General features: G+C 40.7%; 1 protein-coding gene and 1 long non-coding RNA gene across 2 annotated transcripts in view; both read left to right on the top strand.

Annotated features, from left to right (window-relative positions):
- The window catches only part of REV3L (REV3 like, DNA directed polymerase zeta catalytic subunit), a 122,026-nt gene that overhangs the window by 346 nt on the left and 96,700 nt on the right, over positions 1–24,980 (top strand). The window lies entirely within an intron of this gene.
- The window catches only part of LOC310897692, a 38,851-nt gene continuing 14,074 nt past the window's right edge, over positions 204–24,980 (top strand). The window contains exons 1-2 of the long non-coding RNA XR_014582485.1: positions 204–3,158; positions 5,563–24,403. This is a non-coding gene — a long non-coding RNA (uncharacterized lncRNA). The remainder of the gene's footprint in view (positions 3,159–5,562; positions 24,404–24,980) is intronic.

Raw genomic sequence — 24,980 nt, 5'->3', positions numbered from 1 at the left:
CGGGGCCCGCTGGCGGCGGGCCTGTGGCCGCCCGCCCGGCGGCGCGGGGGGAGGCAGCTCCTGCTCTTTGTGGCTGGGTCGCGGCCCCTTCCCTTCCCCTTCCCTTCCCCTCCCTTCCCCTCCCTTCCCTTCCCCTCCCCGCCTCTCACCTGCCGGCCCCCCGTGAAGGGGGAAGGCCGGGGGGGGTGTGTGTGTGGGGGGGGGGGGGGGGGTGGCACTCACCCAGCGGCTTATTTTTTTTAATTATTATCATTATTATCGTCGTTATTTTCCCCGGGGGCGGCGGGTGCTGCAGTGCAGAGGGGCACGGCCCCGCCGCCGGCCACCCGTTGCCCCCCGGGGCTGCCCCGTGTCACCAGCCCCCCGCAGCCCCGCCGCGCTCGGGGCCCTCGGCGCCCCGCCGACCAGCCGTGGTGCCTGGGAGCGCGGGTTTCGTGCCCCTTTCCGTCTCCCCCCGCGTTAATCGGCGTGGTTTTTTTAAACAACAGCCTCCTCTCCGAGGTGTTAGACGTGCGAAGGGGTCACTGCTTACGTTCCCTTTATGCTTACGTTGTATAATGCTGACCTTGGGGATTAAGGCATTTCTCCGTGTTTTATTGACGCGCTGGAAAAGATACCGCTCGTATACGTTAAAACGTTAAGCAGGACAAAAAAACGTGTAATAAAATAGCCCAGCAATAGCGTCTTTCCTTCATCCACTTACACGGCAGAACAGACATTTTTCATTTTTCCCAATTATCTGTTCTCAGATACAGAGAAACGTGAGGTATTAAAGCTGTTGTGATCTGGTGCATCTCCAGCTCCGAATTATGAAGTGGATGAGTGGGATTAATAGGTACAATATTGAGGTAGTGAGGCCTATTTTATTGTAGCTCTGATTTTGCATACAAAGGAGATATTATGTAATAATATTTATGTAATGGCATGAGTAGCTATTTCATTATTAAAAAATGTAGAGCCTGAGGTTGTCTGGCAGGTAGCAGGCTTTGTGTGCGTGCGTGTGTGTGTGGTTAACTCATTAAGGCTTGTTTTCTTTAAAGAAAATGTTTAGGCTATGCCATATCATGAATGTGGCATCCTAAAGTAAACAGTGCAGTAGTTTAGTTGTCCAGCTATTAGGAACACAGTAGGAAATCCTTGGCTTCCCAAACCATAAGCTTTAATGTTAGTTTGCATAATTGAAGTGTTTCTAATTCATCTTGGTTAGAAAGCACGTTTTACTATAGCCTGCAAAGGAAGCATGACTTGGCTATCCTCTCTCTATTTCCTTGTTAAACTTTTTTACGGCTCTCTTCTTTTCGGTCCACCTAATGTTCGTTCATTGTCTTCAAGAGTTTCTTATTGCATCTCTATTTAAAAAACAAAAAACAAACAAACCTGTAAGCCTGTCTTCAGAGGTGTTGGGAGTAAGCGGTCATTGTCAGAAGCAGAGTGCCTGACCTCAGACAGAGGGCTATCCAATTCGTGCCTCGAGAGTCAAAATATAAAATGAAATCAAGTACAGTCACATCTACGTTGATGTTTTCCTTGAGGGGAAAAAAAAAAAGGTAAAACCAACTTGTAATACACCATATAGGGCAACAGTGTGTGCTTATTGTCTGGTTTACAGGCACCGTGATGCTTGTCTTCACGTGAGTTGCTCGGGAGGAGAAAAGCCCCGTCTCGTTGGGTTTAACATGTACGTCTTGCCTGCAGGACAGGTGTTCAGTTGCCACGCTGCCTGCGTGATAGCAAGCCACGAGGTCTGTGTAGGCTGCTTCACCTCCGGCATGATTAGCTCTGCACGAATCTTGGTATGTTTAAAGCTGCGCGTCCATGCTGTGCAGCTAATTGGGAGTCAGGTTCAGACCAGGCTCCAAACTCCACCTGCTGAGTGAAGGGAGATTGATTGGTGTACGCGAGTGGTTTATGCAGATGTTCAGAAAGTTAAAACGTCTGGCAGCAGTGTATCTTGTGTCTGGGACCAGCAATGGACGTTGGTTCTGAAGGCACATGCTCTTTCTGCCTCCTCTTCTGCGTTCAAAGAGGTGTATGAATGGCAAAGGTTGCCAATGTTCTTATCTTTGAGGGCTTTTTTTGTAATCCTATACTTAACAATTGATTTAGAGATTGTACTGGCAAACCATTCCAAAATTGAAGTGGTTTGTGGTAACGGTGGTTGGGGGAGGTAAAACAAGGCTTCTAGTTAAAAATAACGAAGGACTGAACTCCCACAATGAGCTGTATTTGTGATAATGCTCGACAACTTCTTTAGGTCTTTTGAAGAAGAAGAAATGTCATTCTGTTCAGCAAGACCATGCGAGTCATCCTTTGGTGTCCTACATCTTTGCTGAATAAGAGCTCAAAAGGCAAGGAATCAAAACTTTCCTTAAGCCTAGAGCCCGCCTACTATTTTCTGTTTTTCTGTGAAACACAAAGAGCAGAATTCTGACTGCGATGGCAAACGGCGAAGTGAAGCACTGCTAGAATTCCTGTTTGAATGCATCTTAGCTGGTTAAGCCATTTCTTTTCGTTTTAGCGGTTTGGTGCTTGAAAAGAAGACTTGCACGTCTGTTGGCATAATGAATCGGGCAAAAAGTAAAATTTCAGAAATGCTGCAACGCTGCCATGGTGGTAGTACAGTAAAAGCAGTATTAAATTCACGCTTTGTTGTATAAGATCATAGATACTATTTGATGTAGACATCTTTGCATTTCTAAAGGAGTCTCGTGATATTGTTTAAAAACAATAGGGTTTAATTCACTAGGTAATGCTTAACTATGAAACAAAATTTCATTATCAGGCAGTATTTCTGTTCTGCTGGCTAGCAATTTTTGTAAACGCTTTTTAGAAAAAAATAAGCCTCTGAGAAATGGCAAGGCCTGTTTGTAACAATGAAAGCATGCTGAAAATTGAATTTCTGTTTATGTACGGTCCTTTCTTTAATTGGTGGTTTTTGAGTTGTCATTCTTGTTGCTGAGTCGTGGCATGTGGAGCTATCAAGGTTGTGATTTATTTCCTGCTAGCTCTTGGCCATTTCAAGGTCTTGGAGTTTTTCCACAGGATTTCACCGACTACCTCCAAAGAAGTATCTGAATGCTCGGCTGCGTGTTTGTCAGGTGTTGTTCAACTGCTGAAAGACAGAAGCAAACTGTAAATCCATCCATAAAGAAATCAGGGTGAGAATACGTGTCGTGTTACGGGAGACATTAATAAATGAGCTGCGGTTGCTAAATTAATCACTTCACTTAACAACACTGAGTCCAAGTAGCTGAGGACACTCTTAAGCCACACAGAAGATGTCTGTTGGTGCACGATAATGCGTATTTTAAATGGATAGTTGAAATATTTAAAAAAAAATAAATAATCAGAATTCAGATTTGGGTGTGATTTGAGGCTGACGTGATAAATTCTACAGAAATAGGTGCATGTTTTGAAATTGCTTTGAAGGCTGTTAGGCTGGGAAATGTTTGTTCAAGTGATGGAAGAGACTTTGGAGAAGGCAGATTAGAAATTTACCTTAGAAAAAGTGGTGTCTAATTTGAGGGATAACGTAAGACTGCTGTTCTCAACTGCCACTATTCATCTCTTTTTGAAGAATTTTTATATTTTGTGTTACGAAATCACTGATTCAAGACTGAATCTTACTTCAGGGCAGCACAAAAACTCAGCTGAAGAAGAGGATGTTTTTAAGTTACTTTTGGCCTCGCGTTTTTCTGAGGCTGGGCATAATTGAGAGCAGGGGTTTGGAGCCAACCAAGTCTGAATGCGTCTCAGGTAGGCAGCTGAGTTTGGTTTCTCGGTTTTCCGAGAGGAAAAAAGCAGAGGCAAATGCTCCAGCTCAGATCTGGCTCCCTTCCAGCGGCGGTAGCTCTGCTATGACTCAGTGAGGGGGCCTGCTTATCTTCTTCTGTTCTTCCCTCCCCTTTCCCCCTTCACTGACCTGGCTAGGCTGTATATCTGATCCCATCCCAGTGTCTCTCTCTCCTCCCTTGCTGCTCACTCGAGAAGGAATGAGCTCATCACAGGAACTTGCTGCTTTTTATGCTCAGCTCAAGATTAACCTTTTTTCCTCCCCTCATTCTTGCTACCACTCCAGACACGTTGTCCAGCGCTAGCCATTCCCCGTAGCCTCTTGTTTCATTACCCCAGCGTTCGCAGCCAGGGATCCTTCTGGTTGCCCCTGCTTCCAATGTTCAGTTCTCCAGGAGCGGGCACTTCTCTTACGGTCTTCCAGTTCCTTCACTGGGGGGATATGAGGATGCAAAATAGGTTGCAGCCACTGTGGTGTGGCTTATGCCTCTGCCTTACCTCTTTATTCTCCTCCCTCAATATACCCAGGTACAACTGGCCTGGGGCTGCACAGTGTAGCTCCACTTCCAGCATACCAGTTCTGCATTGGGCAGTGGCACGCTTCTCATGCTTCTAGAAAGCTAGTTGAAAAATAGCCTTATGCCCATTTGTTTCGCTTTTCTCCAGAGATTTATAGTTTCCATAAGATGTGAACAGGGCTCGAGTAGGAATTGAGGAATTTGGGATAAAGTATTTATGCTGAGATTGTTCTCGGTGTTTGAGGTCTGTCGGTGATGTGATTGGAGATCACTAACCAGTAACTTACCTGATTTTTAAAAATAATGTTTTCTAGTCTGTTTTTTTGTTTCATTTGTTGGTTTAGGGTTTCTTTTTGTTTTATATTTTTTAAAAACTGTACTTTTTTTTGGAGGCATTTGTTACCTACTTTGTATAGGTTGCCTGCTGAGGTGTTTGAGCAATGAGAGGCTGCCTGAATAAACTGTGAGATTCTGCTCTGCTGGTATGAAAATCGTTAAGCAGCGAATTAAGTACCTGTGTATATGTAGACCTGCTATAATTGTTTCTTAAATAAACCTTAAAATACTGTGACAAAGTTGATATTCTAATTAGAATCCAACCATTGTTCTGTTTGCATCTGGCGAGTAGCTCCCGGTCAAGTCACTGAATGTTTGTGCTCTTGTAATTCAGTCAGAAATAGATGTGTAACTGGCACTATGTGCCTAGAACCCCTTCAGCTGTTGTAGAGTCCCGAGTTTTTCACAAAGTAGCCGGGTCCATACTGAGTATTGTCCACAGTACCTGACTTGGAACTCATTTCTATGCTCAGCACCCCTGGAAGCAGCTTATCTGTCTCAGATACCACTTCCAGTTCTGCTACATATTTCTTGTGGGTCTTTTTTGGCTGCTTGTTGAAATATTTTCTGTTTCGGTGTGTAAGAGGAACCTCCTCAAAATAACACGCTGGGCTGAAAATAGTCGTCTCTCTTATTTTTACCAGAGTAGCACATGGATGTCACAACTGAGGTTGGCAGGATTAGGCAATGTGTAAACACTCAGTGAGAAACAGCTCCTGCTTAGTAATTTTTGCAGTCTGAGCAGACAAGATAAATCTCTGGAAGAAGGAAGCAGGTGTGGTAACACCATGCTATCCATTTCTTCTCAGTCTCCTCTTTCAGACTTCCAGTATCGATCATTTAATACCCTGTTCTGCTAACTGTTGTCATTACCCTGTTTTTGTCCTTTCCCCTTGATTGACTTGATTGACCTCAGCGTGCCTCTGAGAAGGACGAAGATGACAATGAAACGAACTGTTCAGAGAGAGGCAGCAAGAGCGCTCGCGCTGAAAGATTTATGTTGGAAGTTTGGTCTCAGATGAAGCAGCTGAAAGCTTTCGGAATGATTGGACGGCATCACTGGAGATTCAGTCTCATGTTGTGGGAGATCTCCTGATCAAAGTCTCAGGCCAATTAGCAGCAAACCTTTGAGTGGTTTTGGTTTTTTTTTTGGGGGGGGGGGGGAGATGTTTTTGTTTTTTTTAATAAAGCATTCTGCGTCTCCAGCTGTCACAAAGCCAGCCTCTGACAAGCCTGCATCTCTTGCGCTTCACCTGTCATTGCTGGACGTCAAGTTGACCGTTGATGGACTTGCTTCTTCCTCTCTTTGCCATGTCGTATGTACCGTCCCTGCATATTAAAGCTGTGTGCCTTCCTTACGTTCCTGTGTACATCTCCTCTATATTAACTTGTTCTGTGGGGAAAAATTGTTTCCCTGTCTATTGAATTGCTATCGTGCATTTCAGGAACGTATTCTTGACAGATGGCGAGATATACCTGGGTAGAGAAAAGAATGGATTTGCATAGGGTCCCACATCACATCAGTAGCAAAACTGATAATACAGTGAAGCAGCTACTGTCTGCAGGCAGTATTTTTTTTCTATGATACTACCCTGCCCCATGATAAATTTATGTAAATAGCAAAATAATGTTCCTTTATATGCTGAGAAAAGTTATAGTCATGGTAACAATTATAACATTAAAGCCTAGACTTGATTAACAGAGTCCAGGGACTGGCTGGCAAGATCTGCCATGAAATCTGCATAGTTAGGCTGTAATTGCACTGTTGCTCATGATACCTCTGTGTATTCTGGTGAAAATAATTTTGCAGAATGCAGAGGAAGAATCAAATCTGTGAGCGTACAAACAGGCAATATTTTCCTGCCTGTGCTACAGTGACTTTAAGGATGAGGATACAGCCCAAAATATGCAAGAATCTAAACAAATATCAAAAAAAAAATGTACAAGATAAAGGGATTGCCTGAAATGCCAGCGTTTGCACAGGCTTCATTCATGCATGCTTGTTAAGCTTCTCTTCTTTCAAGAGCTGTTTTTTTACAGAGCAGCTATAAGGTGTGTTAGAAGTTTGTGGGTATTTTGGCAGAGTGCTTAAATAAAACCTCGCACTTGATGGCCCGGAGTGGCTCATGAGTTATTACAGAGCCATTTGATGTCTGCATGCTCCTGCTTTTCCCTGTCCTGCCATCAGCGTGCAGACAGCCATTTCAGATAACTTCTTCCACCACTCACGTATGTATGCAGCCCATAACATTGCCTGTGTGTTTCTGAGCTCACGTGTGTGGCTTTGGTGTGCGTGTGCATGCCCTCTCAGATTTTCAGGTTGTGGAGTCTCCCTCCTTGGAGGTATTCAAAACCTGGCTGGACGTGAGCCTGGGCAAGCGGTCCTGGTTGGGCCAGGTGACCTCCAGAGGTCCCTTCCAGCCTCAGCCGTTCTGTGCTTCCTGGGACCGCTCCTGTCAGCACGAGGTGCTCCGTACAGCCTGTTCCTGTGTCCAGGGCAGCATGGTGGCATCCAGAGGGTGCGGGAAGGGTGCCAGCAACATGGCTTTGAGTTGGTTACGTTACTGCTGTAAAAGTTCCTGGAAGCTCTTGGTAGTATTACCGAAAGCCAGTAGAGATTTGGAAAGAGTATTCACTACATATACCATTGCTGGGTTGGGCTTGTCCCTCAGTGACAGGTTCTTTCCCCCCAAATTACAGAGAGAGTATGAGCAGCCACTGCTGATTTACATTCAAATTGCACCTCTATACTGTTTGCTGACTAAACGAGTGTTTACTACAGCAAGGCTGCATGTCCTATTTTAGGTGCGATATCAACATGCAGTACTCGGTGCGAATATTGAAAGGGCTGTGTAATGTTGCACCTAATCCATAATACTTGGCATTACTCCTCAGGGGAGGTTTACAATACAAGTTTTCTGAGTTTTGTATAATGAGATGTATAATGAGTCGTTCATTTTGTGTTTGAAACTACCTAGGTAGTTTTCTGTATAGCGCCGATCCTATTAAGCAGTGGGAATTGGAAACTGATTCAGCCCTCATTTCTGCAGGTACTGCCTTCAGATCAGTAATGAACAAATTTTTATTGCTGCCACCCCTATTATATTTATTATCCAGATGAGGAGGTTATTTTGTGGAGTTCTCAATATAGCAGCTTTTACGTTTCCGTTTTAAAAGTTACCTATTTAACCTCGCAAAAGTGTTACAAGAGGCTCTCATTGCAGATCACTCTTCCTTCGTGTTCTTCTGTGTTGTGTTTTTATCCATTGACCATTAAGCAAGAGGTTCTGTGAATTCATGTTTATAAGCAGCAAAACCCATTTTAATATCTGTAAGGAATTAGAAGGGATTATAGGCTCTTTCTTATGTTGACATACACTGACAATATTTTATAAATACTTGGAATCAAATATTTTAATATTTGAGCTGTTTGAATTAGCTTTATAGAACTATGGCTTAACCGTCTTTACTGTTAGGCCTAAATCGCAGCAGTAAAAACAACCCAGGGCTGCTCTGAGAATTAGCTGTTTGTGCGTTTCCTTCAGCTGAAGCGTGGTTTTGCCCTCAGATTAACGCTCACAGAACTGCACAATTGTTGAGGTTGGAAGGGACCTGGAGATCAGCTGGATTGTCCAAGCAGGGTCACCCGGAGCAGCTCCAGGGACGGGAACTCCACGACCTCCCTTTGAGTTATAAGTTGTTGTGTTGTGCTTGCCCACTCTCGCCGTTTTAGAAACAGAACAACAACAACCCGCTACCTTCTCAAGTTTGAGTGGAATTTCCCATGTTTCAGTTTGTGCCCGTTGCCACTTGTCCGTTCACTGGGCACCACTGGGAAAGAGTCAGACTTGTTCACCTCCCCTGCTTCCCGTCAGGGATTTATACCCGCTGATAAGGTGCCTCCCCCAACCCCAGTCCTCTTCTGCAGGCTTACAGGGTCGGGGCTCCCACAGCCTCCCCTTGTGCGTCAGGTGCTGTAAGCCCTCGGTCGCCTTCGTGCCCTGCCTCCAGTGTGTCCGTGTCTGCCTTGGACCTGGGAGCCCGGGCCTGGACCTGGTGCTCTGCGCGTGTCTCGGCAGTGCCAAGGAGAGGAGAAGGGTCGCCTCCCTTGACCGAGGTGGTGTTCTAGCGCAGCTGGGGATGCTGCCGAGGCGCGTTGCTGGCTCACGTTCACCCAGGACCCTGAGGTCCTTCTCTGCAAAGCCTCTTGTACAGATGTGTGGAGTCGTTCCTCTCCAGGTGAGGACTTTGTGTTTCCCTTTGCTGGACTTGCCGATGTTGTCAAGGTCCTGCTGAATCTCACAGCACAGCCCTCTGGTGTGTAAGGCACTCCTCCAATTTTTGTATCATCTGTAAACGTGTTGAGGGTGCACCTGTTCAACGTCCAGGTCACTGAGGTAATTGTTAAACGGTACTGGCCCAGTATTGACCTCTGGGGTATAGCACAAAGGGCTTGCCTCTGTGTTATTGCAAGACTTCTCCCCCTCATTCACGCTTAATTTCTTACTTCACAGCATAAGTCAAAGCCATCTCAGAGCTCTTTCTCCACAGCGTGTTTTGTTGTTACCTCTTCGTTTATTTAACAGTGTCATCCTCTGCGGTGACTGAATATGTGCTTCACGTCATCCCTGCTTACAGCCAGGTTTGTTTTGTAGTGTTTGTAACACTTATATGTAGATACCTCAAGTAAAGTATAACTGTACAGACCCCAACATTATTATTTTTACATTCTCTATTTTTTATGGTGTGTTTTACCTGAACAGAAAACGTGGGAATGATACAAAATAACTGCATCATCATTTGACTAAAACTGTGTTCTGTATCAAGAGTTACTTCTTTAAATCCTCCCATTTTCTCTACTTCGGGTAAAGTGGCATTTGTTGTGAATAAAGTAATTTAACTTCCCATGGTGATTCAGGCCATTCTTTATTACATTTTTTTAGGTATGGTTCTTCATGACTTTGTGCATTCCTGTATACTAGACAGGTTTGTAAACCTGCAAATCCCATGCAAAGATGACCCTAGTATCATCACAGGCTGGATTCCTGTTTTGAGTCTGATGCAGTAAAAAAAAAAATCCAAACCAAAAACCTTAGGTCGGGTGGGAAGAAATAAAGTTCTGCTAAGCATTTACAGATTGTGCTAGCGTGTCAGATTTTGGTGAGCTTGTGTTCTTATGCCAGCAGTTGGAAGCCTAATCAAAGAAAGAAATTGGTGTTTTTAACCACTGCTGTAATAAAGATGAAAGGCTTAAGAACAGAACCCGGTTGTTTTAGACAGTGTGCAGATAATGGTGGGTAGTCCTTGCTCCAAGAAAATTGTGTTCTGTTTAAATGGGACATTAAAAGGTGTAGAAAGAGTGATATGTTAGGAAAGCAGATGGCGCGGCGATATTGCTAGTCATTATTTTGAAGTGGAATTTTGTAGGAGGGATTGTCTGAATGGAAAAACAGGACGAGGGGAGGACGTGTTGAAAGGAAAGGCGGGAGCAGACGGGGATGTGGAGAGCATGTGAGGTGAGGTGGGGAGGGGGAGGCAGGCAAAACAATGCTGAGGGCCAGGCCTGTGGAAATGTTGGATGTTGGAGCGGCAACAACAGGGACCAGTTGTCTGAGGCTGCTCCCTTCTGGTTTCACTTGCTTTGGCCCTTGGGGCTGGTTCATCCCCTGGAATTTCTTCTCTCCAGCCTGGTGGCTGGAAGCAGAGGAGGTGTTACACGAGGCTTATTGCTCTGTGCAATGGGAGAAGAGGAAGAAAACAAAGCCCCCGGTAGCGAGAACTGCCCAAGAGGTGTGGAGCGTCCTGGAGAACTACAATATCCTCAGGAGGATTTGCAGTTTGCAAGCATCTTTTATGTTGTTGGCTTTCATGAAAACTCGTATCACTGTTTTTAGGTGAAGGGATGTGAAAACGTGAATAAAACAAATTTTGAATATCCTGTGTTCGTCTTCCCAATGTATCAGTGGCAATAAAATAAAATGAGGCACACTTCAAGCCTGACGCTGCAGTGTGAAGCATGCGGGAGAAAATACATCTTTTGTTGGCAGAGGAAGATAGATGGGTCCACATAACACGAGGATGTATGTGGCAGATGTGTAAATTAAAAAAGGAGAGGAATGAATCACTTCAAGTGATCATCTCTTTAGTGTAAATGATGCTTTCAGTAGCTTGCTCTCAGGTTGTGTTCCTCAGTTGCCTCCGTACAAACCTTACTCATTTCGTGTAAGCTCGGTGTGTCGGGCAGGGAGACGCCTTAGCAAGGCTTTATTCCTTCCAAGTTCATCTTCAGCATTTTCAGAATGTCGTTCTCTTACACAGCCCACTAGCAATGCAGTGTTTTAATTTGATAAATAATCTGGCTTCTGTAGCTGTCTGACTCCTAGCAGACTGTTTAATTTCACCGAAATTTTGAACCCTATAGTTTTTAAAGAATGAGTGATTGCATTTCTTACAACACCCTCCCAACGAGAGATTTAATATTTTGATAGCAGTACCTTCATGGTGAGAAGCTGAAGTGTAGGCATGTGAAAAGAAAGCTGTGGAGATAAAAAGGTGATGGAAAAATGACAGTAGACCAGAGTGAAGGTGGCATGGGCACCTTTAGGACCTTGAATAAGGACTTTCTTGTGTGTGACTAAAAGAAGGGCGAACACCATGTGATATGCGTACAGAATGCTCTAGTAGATTCAGGTGACTGAGATATTTCTTGAAAGCCCAATAGTCTCATGTCCTGTGTTCTCACAGATACCCGCAGTAACTATGTTGTGAATGAGCTGAGCGAGCACAGTAGCAGTTAACCTTACTTGCAGCTTTACCAAATGCCAGGGAACACTTTTAGAAGTTAGAAGTCTTTTATTTTCTTAGTCTGGATGCAGTTCAAGTGAGCAGAATAATTTGCATGTTGCGTATTACATTCTCTGTTACATGGTAGACAAATCTCACGCAGACATAGCATCATTACCATTTACGAACCTTCTGCAGGACTTCTTAAACTCTTCTGAAAAACATTTCATTCTTAAAACAATCTTAAAGGAGGGGTAAAGGCTTAGTGGGAACTAGGTCAGCATTCACAGGGGGTTGGCTATCAGGGTGGTGCTTGGGCTGTATGATTTTAATCCTCTGGTGTGTATACACGTCTTTGGCTCCTGTGCGAGTTCCATGTTAGCCCAGGCATAGGGTTTCTGGAGTAAAAAGCTGATTCATCGCTTAATCAAGTGTCTATATCTAAATACTGTCCTCTTGTTACAAATAAAGCTTCAGCTATTGCAGCATTCATAAATATAGGCGGAAATGTCAATGAGTCTCTTTCAGTTCCTTTTGAGACTTTGTGATAAGTTGGTTTAGGAGAAAATCTGATGAATAAGATTGCATTATAATGCTTTTATCATCTGAAGATACTTAATTTGATACACAGCAGTCGGGGGAAGCACAAGTAACGTTTAAAACTGTCGTACAAATCGTTGGCAGTTTTTGTAGCTGCTCTGCAGCAGCCATCAGTTAAATCTCAAAGCTTGATCGTACAGTTGAATATGTGTGCACGTCTCTAACATTATTTCCAATGAGCTTTCAAATCTAGTAGCTTGCATTTTTTATTTTATATTAATAATTTCAAATGTTTTGTGATGTGCAATATTGACTGGGAATTTTAGTCCAAGACTTTGGTGCAGTAGCAGTCGCTTTGCATGAATGTGGCTTTCTGAAGCCATTCAATTTTTTTTTGCCTTGATTTTGTACAAACGCAATTGCGCTAGTGATTTTACACTAGGAAGTCACTCAGAGTTGCAGGGAATGGGAAAGAGGAGGGGAAAGATTGATGCAATACATTTGCAGAGCTGAGGAGGTTTGGGGGATTTGTTTTTATGGAGGTAGACTCAGTCTGTTGCCCTCAAATAATTGGGTTCGTCGTGCTACTACAGCATAATTTAGGTCGTGACTATTCTAGAGCTGAAAATAATGTTACAGGGTATTTTGTGAGCTTATATTTGATGTTGTAAGAAGTAATTGGAGAAGGGTACACGATTTTCTACTGCTTTTTTATTCTTAAATATTTCACGTTACAGAAGCTCTGCAGAAGAATTCTGCTATGTTTCAGTTGATCAAAACACTACAAAAGGCTGTTGCTGGTACTGGAGAGAGTGTATTCATGTGAAGATTGCAGGAGGAGACATACAGAGGACAAAAATACAACTCAGGGAATTAGAAGTCCATTGCATCTGCAGTTGCGAAGGAGTCTCAGTTTTTTTCCTTCAAAGCATTATTAGAAACAGTTTCTAAATTTCTCCAAGTATGTAGTGATTTGTTACAGATACCAAGCCATTCCTTACTGTGAGGAATTCATTACAGTACCGTATGTAGTTAGATATATTCTGTTACTCTGAGTGTGAGCCTGGCTCCTCAATATCCGTAAATTGTATGTTTAAATGCAACCCCAGAACCACAGTCTTTGTGATGGAGTAGAACCCAGTGTAGCTGTTACAAATCTTATGGTATCCAAAATTTTATTTGAAGCTGTGTTAAAATTCAGTATGATTTTGATTTTTCACCTCTTCTTGCAGTTAAGTCATAACCGGAAAATTTTTCAAGTGTTGTATTGCAAGCATTTATTTTCATACAGCATCCAGTGATCATTGGAGGCATGTTTTTAGGATAGGTGAGGAGGAAAATATGGTAGGGAGAGCTATCTCCTAAATCTTTAGCTCTGTCAATATTTAGTTACTGGAGTGACTGGTTATGATTGCAGCCTCTTGTTGTTATACTTGGAAGTGTGTATTTTATATGTTGCTGTGGGTTCGTTAGAGAAAATGAAAATGTTGGTAAAATATTGTTTAAAAAAATCAGTTTAAAAAAATAACTGTAATGAAGGGTGACAGTGTTACATATACAAAGGGAATTACTTCTAGCAAACTTTTATAAAGGTGGTGCCAGTTCTCTTTTGGCGTCTGTTTTCTACGGGTTCTTAAAACCAGGTTATTGTTACTGATTTGTCAGCTCAAATCTGTTGGTGGCACTGCTGCTACTTGCCTGGATGTTTCTAAGCTGAATCTTACAATGCCAGCGGAAAGGGCAACATGGTGTGGTTGTCATAGTGGTAGGGAACTGGACCTACCTTTCGGAATTCTCTCCTCATTCCAGCTAAGGGGAAAAAAAACAACACAAAACCACCATTGTTATTGCTGTTAGAATACCGATCGATTATATTTTAAAAAGAAAGATCTTTCGTTTCTCCTTGCAGTGCTTGTATTGCTCTCAGTTTTTGAAAGAAATGTGAGAACTTAATGTGGTTTTAACTATGTAATGTCTTTAAAAAATCACTTTAGGAAAGAAAATGAAATTACACATTCTGCAGTACAGCAGCCGTTTTACAGTGTCTGATTACAATAATTGTTTTCTTCCAAAGCACTGTGTTTTAAGCACTCTCTAATTTTAGCCTTTAATGTATTGTGATTATTAGTACACAATATGAAGGAACTTTATATCCTCTGGTATTATTTGCCAGCCAGGATTGGAACTGAAAGGAGAGAATATGTGGGTCTTTGGTGGATTTTGTTTTTTCTATGTAAGGAAGCAGTCTTTTTTTTTTTTTTAACCTTTTTGTTTAGTTCTGATTATTTTTGAGTTGACCAACAGAATTCACCACCATGGTACATTACATATATTACAAGGAGAAAAGTGTGTTTTCATCGACCTGTGTTTTAGTAGCTGCCAGCATTTAGAAGAAGGAAATCTCCAAGTTGATGTTGGAGGCTGGCCATGTAAAAGGATAAGGCGCCAACTGCAGGGAGCGTTGTTTTTCTGGCAAATAGCTTCTGTGTACACTCATCCCTAACTCGGAATTAAATCCGATCTGAGGTAGTTTCCGACTTTGCGAGTTACTTGAAGTTCAGCTCTGAATTAACGAAGCACAGGTCACATCTGTAGTGAAGATTGTTGCTGTTTTGACTGGGTTTGTGGTTGTGCAATGCCTTCAAGAGCTCTTTGTTCCATTCAGGAACTTTGCAAAGAAGCTCGGTTGCAACTGGCCGTCAGTGCCTCTCATCGCTAACCTCTATGGTTAACTGTTTAGCTTAAAAAAGACTTCTAAAATCAAATCTCACAAGGCCTGGGGGTACTTCTGCGTAGGCCTAATCACAGACAAAAGGCTTTACTCCGAAGAGGGTTTGTAAGGGCTGGAACTCATGTTGTTTTGTATTAAGATTTGCTCAACCGGTTAAGAAATCTGTAAAAAGTCAGACATTCCCTACTGTTGCTAAAGAATATGATGAAAATGGAGTGACCCTCTCCAAAAGTGAGAAATAAACAACACAAAAGAAACTAGATACAATTAAAACACAATTTCCGTTAGCAAAATGTGGAAAAAAGTGAGAAATGTAGTAAAAGATTATAATTACTGTTTACTTAGAAATAGGCTGCCTTTTTTTGAGGCGGAACACAAGTATTAATGCTCTGTAATTGTCTGTTGTTAACAGAGATCTCGATTCCCTAGATATTGAACAGTAGCAGCCACAACAACAGGATTAATGTGTCAGATCTCACATTAAAGATTTCTGGTAACTAGCCAGTTGCAGGAAATCATGTATTAGATCTTTCTTTGTTGTAAGACAGCTTCTTAATATTTGGGATGTTATTAAAATTTCAAGCGACAGTTCCTTGGGTGCAAAGTAGTTTGTCAGTAGATTATCTAGCTAACGTGGTTCTACAACATCAAGACCTGATCTTTAAATGTATGTAACATTCACGATTCCTATTAAATCAGGGTATTTCTGGCTGCGTCCAGGAGTTCCGCCCTTATGGTCTGTCTTTTTTTTTTTTTAATGGAAATGTGCTACAAATGTTTTTCTTTAGAAACAATAATTGGAGTCCTGTTTCCTTCTAATGCGTAATTGTCAAGGGTAGTTACTTATTTGTAGGGGAGAATAGACAGAACTCATAGTCTTATTTCTGCTTTGCGTGTGAGGTTAAGCTTTTTGTTTCTTAGGGTCATAATTTTTATGTGATTGGCATTTTTCTTGCAGTCATAACTTCAGGGATATTTTCTCCTCTCCCTATGGGAAGTTCATGTCCCAAACCGAATTTTAGATACCGCGTCCTGAAAACCTGGTAATGGCAAGAAAAATCAAAAGACTTGGCATATCAAACCGCTGCTCTTTTAAGAAGTACCTGTGTTGTTTGGTCTTTACTTTGTACTTTTGCTAATTAGAGTAACTGTAAACGGGATTAAATTCTTGCTAATTCATTCAACTTTGCTTTTCAGGATTGTTTTCAGACTGAAAACAGTCAATCACATGCAGAACCCCTTTGAAGACATTTGACTTCTTGAATTTTCTCTTTTAATTCTACTTTCTTTTGGAAGGATTTGTGTGTGTTTCTCATTTATAGACTGCACGGCCATATTTCTGTTTGAGTGTCATGCATACAGTTAGTGAATGATCTTGTGCTTTAAATTGATTGGGTAATTTTTAATTTGGTAATCAAGAGTGAGGATTGAATGACTTGTACAAGGTCATGGAGTGGCTGAAGTGGGATTCACCCCACTTTTCTTGCCTTTGGGTGTCTTAATCGCAGCGGCATTTAAGATAACGGTACGAGGCAGTGCCTCTAACAATTCCTCACAAGATCCCTGCCTTTTTGCCATAATTTTGTGTGCAGAGTTGTACAACGAAAGTAATGAGAAATAGAGTGGAAACAGACATTGTGGAATATGTACTGAAAAGTCATAAAACAAAGGGTGTTATTAAAAAGCTATATTTTAGGGGGAAATAAAGATGTCCGTTTTCATCAATTTCAGGTTATTTCATTAAAGTTTATGCTTTTTTCAGCACATGTATTAGTAAGGTTTTTGAGTATTCTGTACTGATAAATGATTTAGGAGTGACAGCACAGCATTTTGTTTCCTGAAGATTTGAGTTTTGATCGTGCTGCGTCTCCTAATGTTTTGACCCACTTTCAGATACTAGGCTGTATGTATGCTAGTGCACTTCCACTTTCTAAAAAAATTATTTGAAGGCTAGTCCCTGACATAGTTTGGCTCACACAGTTCCTTTCTTTAACAACAACAACAAAAAAAAATCCTGGACAGGGAAACTTGGCAGACAGTCATATTGGAAAATAATAAACATGCCTCTGCCAGAAGTGTTTGAATTTGTTACAGTCATCTGGTCTGGACTAGTAGCTGCTTAGAGATCTATGAATAGCAACAGGAGAGGCAGAGGAGCAATTTTTCTACAGGCATAGGGTTGAAACGATTCGTATTTGGAAGTTTGCCTTTGTCATCAGAGTTGGAAACATAGTTCTTCTCTTAAAGTTTTTCTGGGGAAATTAATAACATGTAATATTAGAATTCAAAAATTTTGATGGGACATTCATTTTAGTACAGGGCAGTGGAGAAACGCCCCTGGCAGCACTGATGAATGATGTTCTGACCAAAGATAAAGGAAAAAATAGCCTAATCTATGTTTTTAGATCTCAGGGTCTTTTGTTGCTTCTGATGGTGCTTCTTTTCTACTTCTCCTAGAAACAAAGGAATTCTTTGTCTCTCGAGGGGCCGGAGCCCCAGATGTTCCTATAGGCAGCTTCTGTTAAGAGTTGCCCAGGCCTTACTGTTACCTTCTCTCAATACAGGGTTTTCAGGTTGGTTTCCCAGTTCACGGCCATCACTCTTATTAATATGACGTAGCGGTCACCTTCTGTGTGAGAAGTTCCTGTTGATCTGGGGTTTGCTCTGGACACACTTCTCATTTATTTTACTTCTGATATATTTAAGTTAATTGATCAGGATTTGAAATAATAACTAAGTGTTGTTCCCAACTATGCAAATACTTTTTAAACACATGTTTATTCCTGGTTATGGTCATATGTTTCCTCCAGTTGTCCAAGTGTTTGAGTGTTCACTGGAAGAATAAAAGTTGAAGAGCAGTAAGATGTTAAGAGTTCAGATTTTGTTTTGTTCCAACGATTTCCTGTGACACTTTGGAAGACGCTTCTGATATCTATAAGAAGAAAATAAAGCAGAAGAGAAAACTAAATTAATAAATTGGCAAAGTGCTGTCCACATAGTCTGACCAAAATAATTTAAATCTACGTTATCATATTTTTACCTTTTGGTCTAATTGTCAATAAGAAACATATCCCTTCTGTTTCTTCATTGTCCTGGACTTTGTCTCTGCTATCAGTATTTCCAGTTTCTTCTGTTGTGGGTGCCAGAACAAGTTGAAGTATGTCTGTTGTTTCTTAAACTCGTTGTTAATAATAACATCTTTATCATCCAGAGGGTTGAATTAAACTTACTCAGCTCTTCTCACAAGGGCCAGGAGCTGGGACAGCAAAATAGATTTCAACATCTAAAATAAAAGTCATACCATTAGTAGTGGAAATAAAATCCAAGTGCTACGTAAATCTGCGACTCAGGAATGGGATATTTGTGTTCTCTCATACGGGCGTTCTCAGAGACCTCTCGCTTTTCAAAATTGAGAACACCCTGAGAGATGATGGTGACTTTATACTCCAGCAGCCCCCAAACATTTTTACTAATTAGTAATGTTTATGGACTGTGAGTTCACTGCATCAGCAACTGTCCAACAGACCTCAGTGAGTAGAAAATTGGAGACATGATTTGAGAGTATGCTTCTGAACTTGTATAAACTTATTCATCTGTCTCCTGACACTCATTAGAGTGAAGTTGTTGCATGACTTCAGGAAGACAACCTTTCTTTTCAACTCTTGGAAATTTAAATAATTGCTTCTGAGGAGGACTCTTAAGGGCTCTCTTACGGTGTGCCTTCACTAAGCAATTAGTAGTAGTGCTTTTGGTTCTTGCCCAAAAGTGTATCATACCATTTATATTAACAACCTGCACATGGTTTCAAATTCAGTCAAATTTACTGCCTTTTGGGAAAGCCATAGATTAGAATTCAAGCACGTTTCTTACTCAAGCTTGCTGTGACAATGCAGGTAAAATTATTTAATGGCCTGTAGTCTTCCAGTCCTCTTGCTGCAGTTCTTGAAGGGATCACGAGCAGGCGTTATGGCTGGTAAAGGCTCTTGGAGGATCTCAGCATGAACAACTGGAATGTGCCACTGGAGGTAAATGGATGAATGCAAAAGGTACTGAGAGAGCAGAATTGCAGTTTTGCAAGGCTGACCTGGATCTTCAGGTTCATTTGAGTTCTCATGAGGAAAACATCAGTACATTTGAATAAAACAAAAGCTATTTCCAAAGAGATGGGGGCAATTGCATCTCTGAAAAGGAAAAAAAAAATACATGTTCAGTAGCTTCTAGTAGTCATTGTTTTCCTTTGGTGCTAGCTTCTGGTATTCCAGTAGTTGTACCAAAGGAAAACAATGGTTTCAGAAGATTGCCATATGTCTATTCTGCCATCAGCTGAAAAAAAGACCTTATAAATGCTTCTGTTTCTGTAAGCCCTTGGGTAAAAAGCAACAGAGTCAGTGAAGAAAGCCAATCAGTATGGAACTTACTGGTTTCAAATGTTTGCTTTGCAGTCGTTTCATTAAAAGTTACAGTCGAAGCAGATAAAATCACATCTCGTAGCTAACCTATAGCGTTAGCCCCAAGTTTTACCTCTGTTCCTTTGATAAAGAGATTGCATCCTGTTTACTTACAAAGTGTATGTTGTCCTGGGAAATGAATGGATTGTTTTGCTTTGTTTTGACTGCTTCCCATTTTGAGCTGACATTTAGTCTTAAAATTCTCCAATGTTCTTTTTGTTGTCTTGGTTTTCTTTAGGTCTTCACTACCCATGCTTTTGTATGAAAAACCCTGTAGTATGTAGTTTTGTATGAAAAACCCTTTGATTAATACAGTAAGATGTCTGTATTTTATTTAGATGTTGTTTCTTCAGTTATCAGTGTGAAGTGAGGAGCTTAATGAAGTCCTATAGGTATCTTAAATGTGGGATGTCTTCCGTCCTATTACTAAAACGTGTAGCATTTAAACAGGTAAAAATTGTGGATTTACTTTGATCCAATTCAATGGTTGTATTTGGTTGGTATTTTCTCAGTGCATTGGAAATGCATATTCTCCTGCATTTTTCAAATCGAATTGCTTTTGATCATCTATTGAAATCAAAGACTTAATGTAGTGTGGTTTGAAATAGTTGTCTTTAAACTTATATAGATCTTTGATTCCTTTTTCTAAACGTGGTAATCTGTAGACTTAAATTTTCAAAGCCTGAATCAGTAAAGTTCTCTTAGTGGAACTATGTATGCAGGTTTGTATAATGTATACTATTCCTTGTCACCTTCGATTTAAGCAGGATCATGTGTGAAGACAGATTTCCTAGAATATTAGCAGCAATCCCAAAGGACATGAAAGAAAACACTTGGGAAAACAGGTAGAACTGTGATTTGTCTTCTTAGCTTTGATTTCAAATAAGAATCAGTTCTGTAGTTGTAATTGCAAAGAAACGTTCAACGCTAAAACTAAGTCAGTCCGATAAAATGCTGTCAGCTTGAGCTTGTAAGAGAGCTTGAGGCAACAGCTCTGAGGTATGAACAAACTTGTTCTTAACTTTGTCAATTTGAGTGCCAATAATGACGTTTTAAAATGTCAGAGTATTTTACTATTCTGATTTTACTATTTACTATGACCATTCATCAAGCTCTAGAAAGTAATACCATGATGCATCTTCTCACATTTTGTAAAATGCAGAGCCTAGACAGGCTGGCAGAGTCAATGAAATAAGCAGAAGTACATATGTACACGGGTAGTAAACCAACCAGCAGCAAACTCTTAGAATTGATGTGACTTTTCTGAAATAAATATTGTAAAAGTGTAGACATACTGATATATTTATTTTCAATTCAGGATGTTGTACTTACAGGGCATACACGCGTTCATTTGTGAAGTTTAGAGCTACTTAATTTCTTGAGGAAAAACTACCTTCACTGTTTTTTCTCTTGTTTCTCTTTTGTGTTAGGATAAAGGTTAACTGTGAATGAATGGATTCAACTTTTGTCAAAATACATTGAACTAGAAGCTCAAGTCAAATCTAAAAAAAGAAAACAAGAACAAAATATAAAGTAACATATACCTCTATACTTGCAGATAGTTAAAAGCTGACTGGACAAAGTCCTGGGCAACATGTTCTAGTTGATCCTTTGAGCTAGCCGATGTTTCATCTAGTTGATGCTTTGAGCAGGAAGGTTGGACTTGATAGATCTCCAGATGTTCTGTCCACAACTCTTCTGTGATTCTGTTAATGTGACAGAAGTATTGCATTTCAATTAATTGAATTAAAATAGTTGGATTAAAATATCTGACTAGCTTATATTTGAAAATATTTTGTTCTTTGTTGAAATAGTTCAACTCGTTCTGTTGTATTCAATGAAAAGAAAGCCACTTCTACCTAGTGTTTATTCATAGAATCTAAACTAAAACCAAGTTTTGAGCTTTGAGCTGATTGAAAAAAATGAAGATATGTTCTGCATCTGTTTGAGAGAGACTGTCACAAACTGGATTTAGAAAAAAAAAATGTAATTCTAGGTTGCTTGCTTTTCTATTTCCATGGTTTGATTTTCTGTTAAAATGCTTGTGTTGTACATGGCTTCCTTAACTTTTAAAACCATTTAATTGAAATGATGTTAATGGATTGCATCAAACTTAAAAACCTCAGTGTAAGTTGTTGTACTTTCAAGCTTAATCCTTAAAAGGTTTGCTTTAAAAGGAAAGGGTTTGTTTGAAAGTTACTTAAATGGAAACAGTTTGGCTTTATGGCTGTCTCCTCCTAATATGACCCTATCAAAAAGGTTTAATAGTTTTTTGGTATTTAGTTGCTGAGGCTTTTTTTGTATCCATTTTGTGAAAGAGTCAAATGGCACTGCCATAAGCACTTAAGTGATTTAAGGCTCAGGGCTGGGCTGATTATGTTTTAGTTCGCATTGATTGGTCTTTTCAGAAATGTGATTTGTCGATAGTACTGACATAATTTGTGCCTGCCTAAAAATGTAAGTGTGACAGTTGCCTCTTTGGATATAGGACTGTGATTTTAACCAGGTGGAATTAAGGGAGAAATTCAGCGCTGCTAACAGGTACACCGTATTTGTTCATGGTGACACACTACAGCTGTTCCACTCGAGCACTGCAGACTTCTAAGAACTACCAGAGTTTGACAAGAGACATACTATTAAGGCAGTAAGTGATTAAATCTTCAATCATGGAACAAAGGCAAACAGCCAACACTTGGTAGAATTTGCATAGTTCAGATTAAGTTACATTTGATTGTTGGCATTTAACAGCTCACTTAGCATGCAGAGTATCCCTTTAGCAAATTTTCATTTGTCAGTTTTGGTGATTGCAATGAGTACCAAAGAATTTTAAACTAGGAATGCTTCAATGCAAGTACAAAGATGCAGAGTATGACAGTACTCTCTTAGTCCTGCATGTAAAATTCTAGCATGCAGACATTTCAGCTGCAGTGCTGCTGCTTTGAACACACACACACGCCATATTTATGTAGTATATCTAGTTAGAAACGATAATTATCTTTTTAAATATCCAATGCATTTTGCATTTAGTTTGTTCTTTTTTACCTCTACGGTAAAAATATTAATTCTTGCATGCTTTTGCACATGTGTTTTTGATATTGTAATTGATGCATTTTTATGTTTTTATTTTTCCACTGTTTGTTTTATTTACAGCTTTATTGTTCTTGAGCCATGTGCCATGAAGTATAAGTATATTGGTTGTTTCTGGCCTAATGAACAGCAATATTCATTGCAGCTATAATAAAAGTAAGGAAAGTAATTTTTTAAGGGTATAAGACACAGAATTGCTGCTTGGTGATTTTAAAAAAAATAAACACTGTGATGTAGAGAATTCAAGGTCAAAGTTTCCCGATAGAGCATATCACCTGGTGCTATATGCTTTCATGTGTTTTGAATTATAGTATGTGGTTGCAGAATAAGTGCTGTTTTTTCATTTTTGGAAGAGTTTAACTTCTAGCCCCTTTAAGGAGCATAAATATTTCTCATGCTTTCCAGGAGAAGCTACTGGTTATTGTATTTATAATAAGCTATTTTAGTGCAAGTTTACTGTACAATTGATTTGTATCGATAAAGCATAATGCTGATAGCATTCGAGGAAGGCAAAGAATTACAGAAAGTTAAGTAATGCAACAATCACACATGTAAATCACTCAATAAAGTTTGGATATTCAAACAGAGAGTGACGTATATAAGAACAAAGCATGTAAGTGGTGTCCACTGTATAGAAAACAATGGCTGTGACGTGAATTTTGGGTGATTGCAGACAAGCAGCTGAGCGAATCTCGGTGTGATGCTGGAAGAGCTGGTGTCATCTCCGGTTACATTAAGAACAGGAGAATGCTGAGGAGGTTGAAGGTAGCATTTGTGAAACGTGTGGTAAGCAGTGTCTCTGACTCCTGCACCAATGTATTTTAAGTGATGTTGAAAAAATGGAGATCAGAAGAGAGCTCAAATATGCTTTTCCTCCTCTAGAGGATACTAAGACATGTTTTCATTAGATTGTACCAGGAGGGTGGGGAAGTTCTAGTTCTGTACTAGAAGTTCTAGCATAGTGGGGGGGGAACAGAAAGAACAAATACCTTGTATTTAAGCTAGTCAACATCTTACATACTCAAGAAAGGAGGAGTTTTAGAGAGTGAGGCATTTGGGACTGCCTGCTCAAGGAAAGTGGTAGCTGTCTCTTCTCTTAAAGCTGGACATTGATCTTCCTCCTAGAAAGGACTGCTTTTGTCATGTGAGCTGCTGTGAAACCAGGTTAACTTGTAGGTCTGCAATAATCTGGAAGGCAGATACAATGATCACGTCTTCCCCCATACATTAAAGTACACTAAATATCAGTCCACTGCATCAGTTCAATGCAGAGCTGCCCCTGGGCACAAGTTCTGCTTCTGCTCCAGTCTCAGCAATATGGACTGCTAATTATAGGCGTGCGAAGGAGGATTGGAGATCGAATTCCCTGTGAGCCTCCCTCCATGCATTATCTTAGAACTTAGTGGCTTGTGCTGATCAGAGTTACATCTAAACAGCTGACCCCAAGAATTGGGGATATCGATAAATGTTGTAGTCAGTCTGCTGGGCTACGAACGGGGTTGGGCTTGCTGTAACCGAGAGCTCCTGCGAGCAGCTCCACTCTTCACGGTGTTACCCTGTGGTACCAGCTAGGCAAACTGCCCTGGCAGGAGCAGCTGGTACCTTGTCAAGTTACATGCTACTTAACCCTGATGTAGCTTGTGCGTGTCTCAGGGATGACAGGCAAAACAAAACGCCTGCGCTTTCAAAAGCATTTGAGCAATCAATTGCTGCATCTTCACCTGGTGTTACAGCCACCGTTCGCCCTGTCACAGCGGAATCAGGATTGGAAGCTAAATGTAACTTTTCTGTGAAATGTCTCTTCAGGTAATCAGGGTTTCTCTCCGCAATTATCTTAGTATCTCGTTAAGGGGAAAGGAGGTTAGTGTCACAGAGCGGAGAAGCCTGTATTGCCTTCCGAAAGAAGCTGTTAAGTGCACAGTCTGAGTAATCTCTGGGTCAATAATCAAAACTTCTGAGATCGGCTTATTCTTAGAAATGCAACTGATTAATAATTCAGCATGGCAGGATTGGATTTTTTTGACTGCTTTTGATCTGAATGACGATGCCTGCACTGTGCGTGCTCTCATCTAGGGTAGCTCCGAGTATAACGGGCAAGTGGCTTCAACCTGCTGTCATCTGCTGCTTATAAGGCAGAAACCTGTGATGTCTGCGTACCTTAACTCGTAGTGAGTAACCAATTCAGTTCTTGGCTTGTAAAATAAATGTGATTTGAATGGAATTTATGCACCCCTTCATACTTTGATTAATAAAGGAAAAATTATTTGCCAGAAGATCACTGCTCTCTGTCTCATCCACCTCTGAACAACGTGCAATTGTTCCCCTTCTGTCAGCAGTCTTCACCCGCCAGTTTTAGGGTTCAGGCAAGTAGAAACTCCAGCAAAACCAGGCCAGATCTTCCTTTTCGAGGGGTAAAAGACAGGCTTGAAAAAGTACTTCGCTAAGAAGACATTATATCCTAGTGGCAAACTATCAAGGCAGTCTTCATTGTGTTTCTCATAAAGCTTCGCAGCATAGAATCACTGTGATTTGGTTGGTTTGATGTTTCTGATGAAATATTACTGTGGCTTTGATTCTTTAAGCAGGAGGTTCTCCCTAGGCAACTTTAGGAAGGTGACGGCCATTGACCATTCCTCTGCCTAAGGAAGGCAGTGAAATTTATGATTTAATTTATATTTTATCAAATTAAGTATTAGAAGTGATTTTCTTTGTGCTTATGAAAACATCTTTTTTTTTCCTCAATTT

The sequence above is a fragment of the Anser anser genome, assembly GCF_964211835.1.
Source record: "Anser anser genome assembly, chromosome: 3".
NCBI lineage: Eukaryota > Metazoa > Chordata > Aves > Anseriformes > Anatidae > Anser > Anser anser.
This window is presented reverse-complemented; position numbering and strand designations above follow the sequence as displayed.